At 44.6% G+C, this 15,093-nt stretch overlaps 1 long non-coding RNA gene across 1 annotated transcript in view; it reads left to right on the top strand.

Annotated features, from left to right (window-relative positions):
- Positions 1 to 8,675, top strand: part of LOC105554096 — a 20,813-nt gene extending 12,138 nt beyond the window's left edge. The window contains exon 2 of the long non-coding RNA XR_001008276.1: positions 8,331 to 8,675. This is a non-coding gene — a long non-coding RNA (uncharacterized LOC105554096). The remainder of the gene's footprint in view (positions 1 to 8,330) is intronic.
- Positions 8,676 to 15,093: the final 6,418 nt, after the last annotated feature.

Raw genomic sequence — 15,093 nt, 5'->3', positions numbered from 1 at the left:
TTGTGTTTTTAGTAGAGACGAGGTTTCACCATGTTGGCCAGGCTGGTCTTGAACTCCTGACCTCAGGTGATCCACCCACCTTGGCCTCCCAAAGTGGTGGGATTACAGGCACGAGCCACCATGCCACCCCATCTGGTGTGTTGTTTAAAAAATGTCAATACTAGAAAATGTGTCCCAGATTCAGTAGGTTTGAGCTGAGCCCTGGCATCTGACAGCTGACTTTTTAAATAGTTCCCTGGTCATTCTCTCTCTCTTTTTTTTTTTTTTTGGCAGGATCTCACCCCATCACCCAGGTTGGAGTGCAGTGGCACAATCATGGCTCACTGCAGCCTTGACCTTTCGGGCTCAGGTGATCCTCCAACCTCGGCCACCCTAGTAGCTGGGACTACCACACCTGGCTAATTTTTGTATTTTTTGTAGAGACGAGGTCTCACTATGTTGCCCTGGTTGGTCTTGAATTCTGCCTGTGGCAGCCTCCCAAAGTGCTGGGATTACAGGTGTGAGCCACCGAGCCCAGGCACTTTTTTTTTTTTTTTCCCAGTTTCAACATAACACTCCTGCTCTGTTGTCCAGACTGGAGTGCAGTGGCTATTCAGTGCACTACAGCCTCTAACTCCTGGGCTGGAACCATCCTCCCACCTACTCCCAAGTAGCTGGGACTACAGGCACATGCCACTGTGCCCAGTCCCTTGTTATTCTCTTGAGCATCTCAAGATGAGAGTCATTGAGGAATTGCTGGCCAGGACATTGCAGCAGGGAGGGGAGGGACTTCAAATAATCAAACATTTCACAAGATCCTCTAATTTCCACTTTCCAATTTTGATTTTGGGTTTATCTTGTATTTCTTTTGCTTTTGTGGTTCAAAGCCTCCTCACTCTTGGCCCCAGCATCCACCTTCTCTTTTGGGCAGATACTCATCCCTCTATTTATCATAATCTCCCATATCTGAATGTACTCACCATTTTGTAGTCATCTGAGCTAATCCAACTTGATACCTGCATTATTTTCTTTGGCTGAAGTACTTCAGAAAGCATCATGAAGTTTTTGAAGTTTCTTCTTTTTTTTTTTTCTTTCCAGTATGAGAAAATTCTTCTTCAACAAAGGACTGAAATATTTCCTTTTCTGGTCAATATATTCAACCTCATTTAACACCTTTGCATCCACCCAATAAAAAGAAAATTTCTAGATGTTCAAAGAATTACACAAATGGTTTCTTAGAATATAAACTCCCTATAAAACTGTGACATTGCTTTAGTTCATGAAAATGTGTAACACTTTCATGGTATTAATTTCTAAAAAGTTTCTGGGCCTAAGAATAGATATCAAGGTGCTACAATCAAGTATTGATAAGCTGCAAGTTGGTTTTGAAATTTGTTGGAAATTTTCTTTTTGCCCCTTGTCTGTTCTCTGCCTGCCTATTCGCTGCTCTGTGTAGCTTCCTTGCTTCAACCTACCAGCCAGCAGTGGGTGAGTGCCCTCTGACCCTGTATTCTAGGTGCCATGGGGAATAGCAGGAAAGAAAAATGTACAATCATATCTTCCAGATTAAAATGCAGATGCAGGCCAGGCACAGTGGCTATCACACCTGCAATCCCAGCATTTTGGGGGGCCGAGGCAGGTGGATCACTTGAGATCAGGAGTTCAAGACCAGCTTGGCCAATATGGTGAAACCCCGTCTCTACAAAAAAATACAAAAATTAGCCAGGCATGATGGCAAGTGCCTGTAATCCTAGCCACTTGGGAGGCTGAGGCAGGAGAATCACTTGAACCCAGGATGGGGAGGTTGCAATGAGCTGAGATCCCTCCACTGTACTCCAGCCTGGGCAACAGAGTGAGACTCTGTCTCAAAAAAAAAAAAAAAAAAATTGAAATGCAGATGAGGAGATAAGGCTATCACAAGTGAGAGATTATAAAACAGTGTAAGGTGGTATGTACAGTGATTACCATGATCTAATTTTTTCCTCTATTAGAATCTATATTCATCTGCTTATTTATTGTTATTTTATTTATTTATTTTTTCTTTTGAGATGGAGTCTCACTCTGTCTCATCCAGGCTAGAGTGCAATGGTGCGATCTCGGCTCATTGCAACCTCTGCCTCCTGGGTTCAAGCGATTCTCGTGCCTCAGCCTCCCAAGTAGCTGGGATTACAGGTACACACCACCAAAGCCGGCTAATTTTTGTATTTTTAGTAGAGATAGGGTTTCACCATGTTGGCCAGGCTGGTCTTGAACTCCTGACCTCAAGTGATCCACCCACCTTGGCATCCCAAAATGCTGGGATTACAGGCATAAGCCACCACATCCAGCCAATTTTTATTTTTATTTTTTCTAGAGACAAATTCTCACCTGTCACCCAGGCAGTGCAGTGGACGATCTTAGCTTACTGTATCCTGGAACTCTTGGGCTCAAGTAATCCTCCTGCCTCAGCCTCCCAGTGCACTAGGATTACAGGCATGTACCACTGCACCCAGCAGCCCTACTAGTTTAATTGACTAGATAAACCGAAGGATTTGTTTTCTTCATTCCTCTTTGACCAAGCATGCAGCTATCCCAGAAAGTAATATGGCATTTTCTCATGGGACTCTAATTGGAGTACTTTATTGAGAGAGGATATAACTTCCAAGCAGTGGCTTGGAACAAGCCACTCTCAGGGACATTCTCCATCCTTTTCCTCCCTTTTCTCTCTCACTTCAGTCATTGCTATTACATAAACTCAGTCATTCTTTCTCCTCAAGCTCAAGTTTGCTTATCGGCAGTACCTTTTTCCAATGGGCTGGCCTGTAGTGAGCTTTGTCAGACATGCAGGTCCTCATATACTCACCAAAGGATCCTTCAGTTCTTATGTTACCTTTTTTTTTTTTTTTTTGAGACAGGGTGTTACTCTGTTGCCCTGGCTGGAGTGCAGTGGTGCCATCATGGTTCACTGCAGCCTTGATTTCCTGGGCTCAGGTGATTCTCCCAACGCATTCTTCTGAGTAGCTGGGATTACAGGTGCACACCACCATGCCCAGCTAATTTTTTTTTTTTCTTTTGGCATTTTTGTATTTTTGGTAGAAATGGGTTTTCACCACGTTTCCCTGTCACTCCAGGACTCAAGTGATCTCCCCACCTCAGCCTCCCAAAGTGCAGGGATTATAGGCATGAGCCACCGTGCCTAGCCATGTTACATTTCTTTTAAAGCAACATTTTATAATTCTCAAACTTTGAGAAAGCAAAACCATAACCCAGCATCCAGATAAAAGCAATTTGAAAGCTGGCTAATTAGTTTTTTGTTTTAAATAGCTAGCTTGTCTTGCCATTTCAAGGCACTTAGTTTAATTTTTGGCACTTTCTTGCTCATAATTTACCAAGTACACCATATTGTAGGATAGCAAGATTTAGACTCTTGGTCCTTGGTTCAGGCTCTGATGTTGTGATCCCCCTAAAGTGCATGTTTGATTTTACACATTCTACACCCTTCTCTTAATCAACCAAGATATGGAAACAAACAAAATGTCTATTTCATACTTATCATATCTCCCTTTGGAAGAAAATTGCAAGGTATAAGAGAATTCCCTAAGAAACATACCTTAAAAGATACAACTGGACTCCAGAAAATTTGCCACCTGGGTTGCTAGACTGAACTGTTCAACAGGCTCTCCATGTGATTCCAAATGCCTTGGCCGCCACACTCCTCTTAGGACCTCCTTTGATTGTAAGTCAAATTTACATGCAACCAGTATTTCTTTGTTACTGCTTAGCTGCTTTTCTGCTTATTCCATTAAGATGAGCAATGTGACCAGCATCCTTGGGAAGTGAGTGCTTGGTTTGGTTATCTTGCTATCATGACAAAATCTAAACTTATTTCACCTTTATAAAAATCAGTCAGAACTATGTATTTTGGGGGAGGTCTTGCTATGTTGCTCAGGCTGGTCTTGAACTTCTGACCTCAAGTGATCCTCCCACCTTGGCATCCCAAAGTGTTGAGATTACAGGTGCACCCAGAGCCATGTATTGTATGATTCCACTTATATAAAATATCCAAAATAGGTAAATCCACAGAGACAGAAAGCAGATTAGTGGTTGGCTAGGGCCTGGGGAGTTTGGGCGGAAATGGGAACGACAGCTTTTGGGGATGAGGTTTCTTTTGGGGGTGATTAAAATGTTCTGAAGTTGTTTGTGCTGATGGTTGCACAATTTTGTGAAACCAAATGGTAAAAACCATTGAATTGTGCATTTTAAATGGATGAATTGTATGGAACGTGAATTATATCTCAATAAAGCTGTTATTTAAAAGAAAAAAGTCAGGAATTACTCAGGCGACATTGAGGAGGATGTGTACGTGGCTTCTTTCCACGGAAGGAGACAAACCACTTTGTATTACTGAAGAGAAAGACTCTGGTCTCCCAGCATTCTACTCTTACTATATACACAGTTTCTATTTTGGTCCTTTTTATAGCCTTCTTGTTATAGTTAGTGAGCAACAGTTAAGTCGAAAACCACAGTGAGGCCTTGGTTACAGCTTACCCTTGTTTTCAATCAACAAAAAATATGACTAATGTCACCATGGCTCAACTCAACCACACATGTGGATTCAGGAGGCTTTGGACGTGTGCTAGGGGCTGCTGGGGCTGGCCAGCTGGAAGGACAGCGGTTAGTGGAACTTAGACTCCAGGAAGAAGATGTTGGTGAAGCCTGGGAAAACGTCTTCTTCGAGCTGTGGGTGGAAAGTCGTGGTGGAAGTAACCCTGAAGGAAAAGAGAGTTCTCTGGCTTGGCCCAAAGATACAGGCTGGAAATTAGTAAGAAGAGCAGATTTTGAGGCCAGCATTCCTCTAGCTAACTTCCAACCTAGCGCCCCTCTTCCATCCTACCATTTCATACATGACCCCAAGGGAAGCCATATCAGGTCCCTAGAGTTGAGAGAAGAGAGACTCAGGGGGAACCTGTAATGAAGTGACTGTGGCAGAGGCAGGGTGAGGCTGAAGAGCACCAGAACACAAGACACTTCTCCCATGTCACTTAGTAACAAGGGCCCTCTGATGGTTAATTTTATCTGTCAACTTGAGGGAGGCTGAGGCACAAGAATTGCTTGAGCCTGGGAGGTGGAGGTTGCAGTGAGCCAAGATTGTGCCACCGTACTCCAGCCTGGGCAACAAAGTGAGACTCCATCTCAAAAAATAAAATTAAAATTAAAATAAAATAAAATAAAATAAAATAAAATATTGGCCGGGCATGGTGGCTCACGCCTGTAATCCCAGTACTTTGGGAGGCCGAGGTAGGGGCATCACTTGAGGTCAGGAATTTGAGATCAGCCTGGCCAACATGATGAAACCCCGTCTCTACTAAAAATACAAAAGTTAGCCGGGCATGGTGGCACATGCCTGTAGTTCCAGCTACTCGGGAGGCTAAGGCAGGAGAATCGCTTGAACCCAGGAGGTGGGGGTTGCAGTGAGCCGAGATCACGCCACTGTACTCCAGCCTGGGTGACAGAGTGAGACTTTGGCAAAAAAAAAATTTTAAATAAAATCTTATTTGTTAACTTGGCTGGGCTACAATGCCCAGGTACTTGGTAACATTATTCTGGCCCCATCCAATTGATTGAAGGCCTGAATAGAACAAAAGGCTGACACGCACCCACTCCCCAACCCACACCCGAAGAGGGACTTCTGCAGCAGGCTGCCTTCGGACTTTGTCTGCAACATCAGTTCTTCAGGGTTCACTGGCAGACTGCCTTTGGACTTGAGCTGCAGTGCTTTCCTGAGGCCTCCCTGGTAAGATTTCGAACTTGCCAAGCCTTCACAATCACATCAGCCAATTCCTTAAGATAAATATTTTTATGTGTATATATACACACATCCTTTTGGTTCTGTTTCTCTGGGAGCCCTGCTAATATAAGCAGTATTTCTCTTTCTCCAGGATTAGCCGTTGGAACACATTATAAGTGCAACTCTGACCTCACCAAAAGGAGACAGTAATACAGGGACAGGCGCTTTCCGGGTAGGAGCTGAGGCTTTAATGCAGTGACTTAGTAAAGACAGTCCTGTGAGAAACCCTCACAACGCCTTCAACTAGATAAGGGGTACTGGGAACTCACACTTCTAAGTATGCTCATGGCCGGTGTAGCTTTGGAGAAATATGGGTTTGCTACAATTCCAGAGCACATATGAAAAAAAGCTCATCATCACTGGTCATCAGAGAAATGCAAATCAAAACCACAATGAGGTACCATCTCACGCCAATTAGGATGGAGATCATTAAAAAGTCAGGAAACAACAGGTGCTGAAAAGGATGTGGAGAAATAGGAACGTTTTACACTGTTGGTGGGAGTGTAAATTAGTTCAACCATTGTGAAAGACCATGTGGCGATTCCTCAAGGATCTAGAACCAGAAATACCATTTGACCCAGCAATCCCACTACTGGGTATATACCCAAAGGATTATAAATCATTCTACTCTAAAGACACATGCGGCTGGGCGTTGTGGCTCACATCTGTAATCCCAGCACTTTGGGAGGCTGAGGCAGGCGGATCACGAGGTCAAGAGTTTGAGACCAGCCTGACCAACATAGTGAAACCCGGTCTCTACTAAAAATATGAAAAAGTAGCTGGGAGTGGTGGCAGGCGCCTGTAGTCCCAGCTACTGGGGAGGCTGAGGCAGGAGAATGGCATGAACCCAGGAGGTGGAGCTTGCAGTGAGCCTAGATCACGCCACTGCACTCCAGCCTGGGCGACAGAGCGAGACTCCATCTCAAAAAATAAATAAAAATAAATAAATAAATAAAATAATGAAAATTAAAAAATGCTTCTTCCAGCCAGGCACGGTGGTTCTTGCCTGTAATTCCAACACTTTGGGAGGCCGAGGCAGGCGGATCACCTGAGGTCAGGAGTTCGAGACCAACCTGGCCAACATGCCAAAACCCCATCTCTACTAAAAATACAAAAATTAGCAGGGCATGGTGGCAGGTGCCTATAATCCCAGCTACTCAAGAGACTGAGGCAGGAGAATCTCTTGAACCCAGAACGCAGAGGTTGCTGTGAGCTGAGATCACACCACTACACTCCAGCCTGGGTGACAGAACAAGACTCTGTCTCACACACAAAGACTAAGCCTCCTTCTTCCAGGGAGGTTTAGTCTCAGGCTGGTTCTCCAGGCCCAGAAGGGATCATCTCAAATTTCTGCTCTGTGTGGACAGAACTAATCAAATAGATTTTGGATAGGGACAGCAGACATTGCCACATTCAGCTTCTTGAAGCTCCTTCAGACAGTGGAAGCTGGCCCTTGAAGCTCCCCTGACAAATAACTTAGCAATTGTTGAGAGTCCTCATGGACATGGGATAATGCTTGCCAGTCAACAGGGGCTCACATTCTGAAATAAGTAACGCCAACATGGTCATGCTTACTGAAAACTGTAAACTACTTTGAAATATACAGAGACATGTATTCTGAAACAAGAGTCAGGCTGATAAAAGAGGAAAAGAAAAAGGGGTCTGCTTGGTTCTTAAGAGACAGGGATGGGAGTTCCCTGTAAGCAGAGTTACACAAGAAATGGTATGGAGGCAGAAAAGAGGAAGCAGGGAGCAAGGCAAGGCCAAAGTCAACTGAAACAGGAAAACTAGCCAGAAAGCACATTGCTTGCTCTTTGAAAACATTTCCTTCAAGTTCTACCTTGCCCCAAAGCCTAACCCAGGCCAGGGTGGTGAGCACTTTTACCTCTGAGCCTCTGACACATGGACTGCATGGACTGCTCCTTGGCATATGGCCTGATTTTCTGAAATCATAAGCATTTCTGTGCAACCATCCTGTCACTCCAGTTAAATTTCAAGGCAGATTTTTTTTTTTTTTTTTTTTTTGGAATAGTATATCCTTAGTGTAAGAAATAGGAACCTTTTTTTTTTTTTCTTTTTTTTGAGACGGAGTCTTGCTCTGTCACCCAGGCTGGAGTGCAATGGCGCAATCTTGGCTCAGTGCAACCTCTGCCTTCTGGGTTCAAGCCATTCTCCTGCCTCAGTCTCCCGAGTAGCTGGGATTACAGGTGCCCGCTACCACACCCAGCTAATTTTTTTTTTGTATTTTTAGTAGAGAGGGGGTTTTGTCATGTTGGCCAGTCTGGTCTCGAACTCCTGACCTTAGGTGATCCACCCACCTCGGCCTCCCAAAGTACTGGGATTACAGGTGTGAGCCACTGCGCCCAGCCTCAAACTGGGTTTTTTAAGCACAGAAGGAATTAATACTGGGAAGTTGGTGCTCATGAAATAGTTGGAAGTACTGAAGGAACAAGCCTATAGGCTGAAGCCTTCTGGAATGTCTACCTGAATGCCACAGAACAGACCCTCATTTCCCTCCCTCCAGGAGCCACAACTTTGGCCCAGATTAGTGGGCTGGAGGGTCAGGAGGCTGTCACTGGAGCTATTGAGCTCATGAACACACTGAAGTTGCTGCACTCCAGAAATGTGGAAGTTGGAATGAAGAGCCACCACTGCTGCCACCAACATGAAGCTTGACCAAGCAAGCCAAGAAAAGATGACCAACAGCCTCTGCCTTCCTTCTGCCTTCTGCAACGCAATTGGTGAGCTGCACATCCACAACTTCAAGTGAGTCTGGGAAATGCAGTTAAGCTTTCTAGCCTCTCTAAGCTTTCTTTCAACTGTTACAGAAAGGAGGAGACTGGAATAAATGCTGAGTGCCAATTTCCAACACAAGTAGTAATTATAATGGGGTGAGTGTTATCTTGCATTGGTTCGGGGTAATCTTGTGTTGGCTCTGTTCATCCCCACCAAGATCAAGGGCAGGGCTTATTCTCCCTTCCTTAAACCATCAGGTCACTAGGGGTGCAGGGCCTTACCTACCTTCTCAAGAGTTAATGAGCATTCCAGGATGTTGTAAGGAAGGACTGTTCATATTGAAGAGGGAGGACACAAACCCAACATTTTGCTCTGACTGTTAGCCAATAGACAATGTCCTGGCTGTTGCTTGCTGTCAGGCATAAGTCCTCACTAGACACCTACCAGAAGGCAACTAACACAATGGTCTGGCATAGGCAAAGGGGCTTACTCAAACGTAGGCTGGCACTCAGTTCCAGCCCTCTCCTCCTGTCCCCACCACTTCTCTGTCTTATCACTTCCCTTATATCTCCCCTCATCCCTCAGCCTAGAGAATATTTTTCTAACCTAGGTAAGCAGCTTTGCTGTTATTCCTGATGTTTTCTCCTAAATCTTTTACCAATTTTTTCTCTCCAGTTCACTAAGGATCTAGACCAGTGGTTTTCAAACTGCAGCCTACATCTGAGTCACCTGGAGGGCTTGTTAAAACACAGAACGTGGAGCCCAACCCCCAGAGGTGCTGATTCAGTAGGTCTGGCTTAGGGCCCAAGAATTTGCCTTTCTGAAAAGTATCCAGGTGATGCTGATGTGGTCTGGAGACCATACTTTGAGAACCACTGGCCCAGGCTTTTGAAACTGAAAAACAGTGCTTTCTGCTTATAAGACCCATCTCTTAGATAGGAGCAAAGAAAGGTTTGTCTCTTCAAATGGGGAGATGGAATAGAAGGAAAAAAATCTAGAAGAAAAAATCAAAATCAATGTTTTAAAAATAGTATTCTAGCATTCAGGAGTGATAATATAACCTCTTTCTTATGCCTTTAATATCTGGAAGAGAGAAGCTTGAGTATTTGAAAAATCTTGCTCCTGGATGGTGCAAAATAATGTCTCATTTTCCCCTTGAGTCTTTTGTCTTTGCCAAATCTATCTTAGAGAACAAAAAGGAGCAAGTCCTTCCTCCCTGCTTTTCCTCTGTCTCCTCTTCTCTTTCCTTATGATGCTTCGGTCTCTTCTCTTACCCCTTGGCTCACCCCTCGGCTCACCCCTCTGTCTTGATTTTTCTCACTCTGTGTTCCTAGCTGTCAGTCACTTGGAGCTATCCAGTGTTCTCCCAAGTAGAGTGGCTTAAGCTACTACTTTCAGACTGTGCTGAGTGATATACATACAATGCCTCGCTGACAATCCTGCGGGATGGTATTTTGCTTCTCATTTCACAGATGAGGAAACAGATGCTCAGAGAGATCACACTGCTAGGAATTGGTGAATCCAGAATTTGAGTCCAGTTTGTTTAGCTCCCAGTCCCAGGTCCTTCCCACATGTTCATGATCTTGTGTTCTTTCGCATCGCCAGCCCACAGGACAAAAACCTTGTCATGCTCAGGGTCAGGCTCTGGCCCCAGCTGTGGGCTGAGGGGAGTGGGTGGACGTGGGGCAGGAAGCTGAAAGAACACCTGAGAGACAGCATGTAAGTGAGACATGGCTTTATTCAGCAGCCCCTTTACAGGATCAGTGTTACATTTATACACTACATAGACAATAGTGGCTGAGAGCCAGGTGGTGAGCTTCTCTGTGTTATGTCTACATGGCTATGATTATATAAGACACAGGACTGTGCGCTTGCGCCCCAATCTCACTGAGTCATTTAGGCTGTTTACCTCGACCTATTCCTGCTGCTTTATGCCTGCTCGGCTGCAGCACAGCCACGTTCCTTACAGACCTTCAGATAGAGATTTGCAATGAGTGCACTGAAAGGGACTCCATTTCAGATGCTAATCTCTGGGCCAAATCTTTGTGGGATACTTCATTCACAGTAGGAACTGCAGGACCACTGCTTCCACTGGAGCATTAGTGTGTGAGAGAGTGTGTGTGTGTGTGTGTGTGTGTGTGTTTTCATGTCTGGGACATTCTTTTTGAAAATGAACATGGTGGGAAATTATGGTCTCACCCCTCAAAATCTGACCAAATTCTCAGCAAACCCCAGATTGATAGGTTGTAGGAAAGAAGCATGTTATTTTTGGCAGAAATACTCTTAGTCTGGCAGTAAATTTCTTAAAACATAAAAATGCCTTTTAACTTCCTGTTTTTGTCCTCTTTTTGTTGATTTTTGAGCATTTCTTCCCAAGCAAGGAATTGTGTAACAAGATTTGAAAATTACCAAACTTTATTCTGTTAGTTTTCTTTGTTTCCTTTTCTATGTTTCTGTATACCTTATCTGCTTTAAACTTTAAACTCAAGGATTAAAGTGACTCTAAAGCACTTCGGAATGATCCAGGAACCACGTGGGGCTGGATAACAGTTTCCTAGAGCAAAGTGACAAGCCCTGAAAAGCTTACTGTAGGCCACTGAGTTCATACATGACCTCCTGTCAGTGGGTAGATAAGCTGTGAACCTAGGAACATGGATGCCAGTGATAACTGATCCTCACTCTTCTTCCTAGACAAAGTTTCAGACCCTGTGTCTTTCTGGGCATCTTCAAAAACTTCCATTCCCCATTTGCCATTAAGTCAGACTCATGCAGTAGTTAGGAGCTGTAGACCCTAGAGGTAAACAGCTTCCTCCAGATCCTGGTTCTGCCTCTTCCTAGCTGTGTGATCTTGGGCAAATTACTTAACCTCTCTAGGGCTCAATTTCCTTACCTGTAAAATGGAAATAAAGCACATTCTTCCAGGCCGGGCATGGTGGCTCATGCCTGTAATCCCAGCACTTTGGGAGGCCAAGGAGGGCGGATCATGAGGTCAGGAGTTCGAGACCAGCCTGGCCAACATGGTGAAACCCCATCTCTGAAAAAACAAAAAAAAGCAAAAATTAGCTGGGTACAATGGTGCACACCTGTAGTCCCAGCTACTCAGGAGGCTGAGGCAGGAGAATTGCTTGAACCCGGGAGGCGGAGGTTGCAGTGAGCTGAGATCACCTTAAGTTAGGAGTTCAAGACCAGCCTGGCCAACATCTCTACTAAAAACACACAAAAAAATTAGCCAGGCATGGTGTTGTGCGCCTGTAATGCCAGCTAGTTAGGGGGCTGAGACAGGAGAATTGCTTGAATCCAGGAGGCGGAGGTTGCAGTGAGCCGAGGTCGCGCCGCTGCACTCCAGCCTGGGTGTCAGAGCGAGACTTTTTTCAAAAAAAAAGAAAAAAAAAAAAAACAGCAAAAAAACTAAACTAAAGTTGCTATTCTTGTCATGAATTTGCTTTTGTCTTGTGGTGTCAATTAGATCACAATTATGTGAATATATCTGTGAACATATTCCTGGCTTCTAGACTGGTAAATGAAGTCAGAAAGTCCTGGTCCTTACCAAAGATGGGTGGTAGTAGCAATTCCTCCAACAATTTGCCCCTTATCAGTAACATGTGTCATCCTTTTAGTTAGGCCTCCTTTGCTGCTCCATGTCACAGATTAAAACACAGAGGCAAAAGTCAAAGGTTAAAATACCTAGCTTGTCTTCAAAAGGCCTGCTGTGAAATGTGGGCTTCCATGGTTCCAATCTACTCAAGGTGGCTTGGAAGCCATGAAACCTCAATCTTGGCTCTGCCATTAACTAGCTGTGTGACACAGGACAAGTCACTTCATTTCTCTGAGCTTTAGGTCTCAATAGTAAAATAAAAGGCTTGAGCCAGAACCCTGTGACGTGGGGCTCCCTAGATCTCGAGGTAACCTGTAGACATCTCAGTGAGCTGACAGAGGTCTGCACTGAGGTATAAACTTTGATATTGTCAGCCATTTCTACTGACAGTGAAGCCAGATGAAGTAGTAGAAGCATAAATAGGAGAGGCAGAGACTACCAGTTTTCTTTTTTTTCTTTTTTCTTGAGACGGAGTCTCACTCTTGTCGCCCAGGCTGGAGTATAATGGTGCAATCTCAGCTCACTGCAACCTCTGCCTTCTGGGTTCAAGCAATTCTTCTGCCTCACCCTCCCAAGTAACTGGGAGTACAGGCTCCTGCCACCATGCCCAGCTAATTATTTTTTATTTTTAGTAGAGATGGGGTTTCACCACTTTGGCCAGGCTGGTCTCGAACTTCCGATCTCTGGTGATCTGCCCACCACGGCCATCCCCTGAAAGTGCTGGGATTACAGGCATGAACCACCATGCCCCTGCCAGAGAAGACCAGTTTTCTAATGAATGGTGTCCAAAGGCTGGGCCCAGACCCAAGGCCTGTAGGGAGGCAACATAGCTGAAATCTGCACAGTCCCTTTGACAAACATACCATGTGTGGGACAGATGAAGGGGCAAAGGAACCTTGCGAACCCTTGGCCAGTGGTTAAGAATATTTACCTGGCATCAGCAAGATCTAGTCTAGGTTCAGCTTAAAGCTGTGCTATTTACTCTTTGCGTGATCTTGAGCAAGTCAACCTCTCCCAGCCTCAGTTTCTACAAGTGTTGTGGTCATAATTAAATGAATTTAAGTAGTGATATACTTAAGACAGTTCCTGAGACAGACTGAGTTCTTAACTGCCATTAATTACTGCTATCAACGTGAATATTCGAGCAGCACCAGCTAATGGGAAGGAGGAGGATCCAGGATTGTGTGGGTGGGTGAGAGCAAGCGGGGAACTAACCTGGCTGGCTAGACTGGCTCTGGGAAAGGTAACCAGGTGGGCTGAGTAGATAAGGCAAGCTAGGATCTGGTTCAGTTGATTATCAGTATCTTCAGGGGGCAAAGTAAGCAGCTGGAATGACTGTGAGAGAGTCAGGATAGTAGACCAAAGTCAGGAAGGAGTCATGGCTCTTGAGCAATTGACTTAATCCAAGCAGAGCCCCAGCCAGTAGGGACTGAGGAAGGCTGGAGAGGAAAGTATATTGGCAAAGAGGAAGACAGGGTGATTGAATCTCAGCTGATGGGCTGGGTCCAGTCCTAATAAGGGAAACTGAGGCACAAGGGCATCCTGATGAACTAAGTCACTGCAAAGTGGACTGTCAAATAGAGGAAGGAAGGGGAGAAAAGGCTGTGATGAAGTAGACTTCGAACTCTCAGAGCTCTGTTGTAGCCCGGGAGATAATTACCAGCCTGCTAGGGCTGGCAGGGCTGGTGGGGCTGAGCCTTCCAAAGTTCTTTCTAGAGCAGTCATGGTCACCAGTGACTCCAGCCGGGTTATTCCTCTCTTGCACCCACCCATCCAAGAGTGCAAACTGCCCTGTGCCAGACCAAAGCTCCTAGCAATGTGATACTCTGGTGCCCAGGGAAGTGAGAATGGTCAGTGCAGGAGTAAGGAGTAAGCAGTATGGTGACCACTCCTTAACAGTGGCAAGAGCCTGTACTTGGAAGAAAAGGACTTTTCTTATCTGCCTAGGACAAACCTGTAATTTGTTATTAGAAGAGAGCTCCCGGGTTTGCCTCAGCTGTCTGCTCAGTTTTTTGGTTTTTGTTTTTTTTGGAGATGGAGTTTCGCTCCAGTTGCCCAGGCTGGAGTGCAATATGGCGAGATCTTGGCTCATCGCAACCTCTGCCTCCCGGGTTCAAGCAATTCTTCTGCCTCAGCCTCCTGAGTAGCTGAGATTGCAGGTGCCCAGCTAATTTTTTGTATTTTTAGTAGAGATGGGGTTTCACCATGTTGGCCAGGATGGTCTCGATCTCCTGACCTCATGATCCACCCGCCTCGGCCTCCCAGAATGCTGCGATTACAGGTGTGAGCCACCGTGCCTGGCCTGACTGTTTACTCAGTTTTATAACAACTGCTGAAGCAAAATGAAATGGAAAGGTTGGAGTGTAAGAGTAAATAAAATGACTTGGCTTGCACATTTCGTGGAGTTTCCCCAAATAGTTTACCAAATATGAAATGTTTCAGGCTCAAATGGGATTTTTTTGTTTGTTTCTTTCTTTTAATTTAGAAGCAATCCTGAATATTTGACCCCTGGTATAAATTGTGTTACCAGAAGCCTGGAAGTTTGTATTTCAAATTTCCTGTCATTTTTTTCTTTTTTTATGCATTTGTTTGTAGTCATTCACTAATCGTTTAAGGAAAAAAAATCACTATCTGAGATGGATAGCAGTTTTTCTAAATTTCATAGGAATTTTTTTACCTGTTCATAAGATTTTGATTTACTTTAACATCTCTTTAGGGCATAGCTCATAATACCTACTGCTCCCTTATAAATCACTACATGATTTTGGCTTCAACTTTGAATTTATTGAGCTTTTCTGTTTATGTTGCCTGCGAGCCAACTGCCTACATAAAGCACTCCTCCACTTCAGTTTTGTGCTATAGGATTTCATCTACCCAAGTCTGAAACAAGTTCCCAGAGGAATTAACTCTATCTCCTTACTAACAAGATCTTTTTTTGTTTGTTTGTTTTTGAGAT

Source organism: Mandrillus leucophaeus, unplaced genomic scaffold (assembly GCF_000951045.1).
Source record: "Mandrillus leucophaeus isolate KB7577 unplaced genomic scaffold, Mleu.le_1.0 Scaffold627, whole genome shotgun sequence".
Lineage (NCBI taxonomy): Eukaryota > Metazoa > Chordata > Mammalia > Primates > Cercopithecidae > Mandrillus > Mandrillus leucophaeus.
This window is presented reverse-complemented; position numbering and strand designations above follow the sequence as displayed.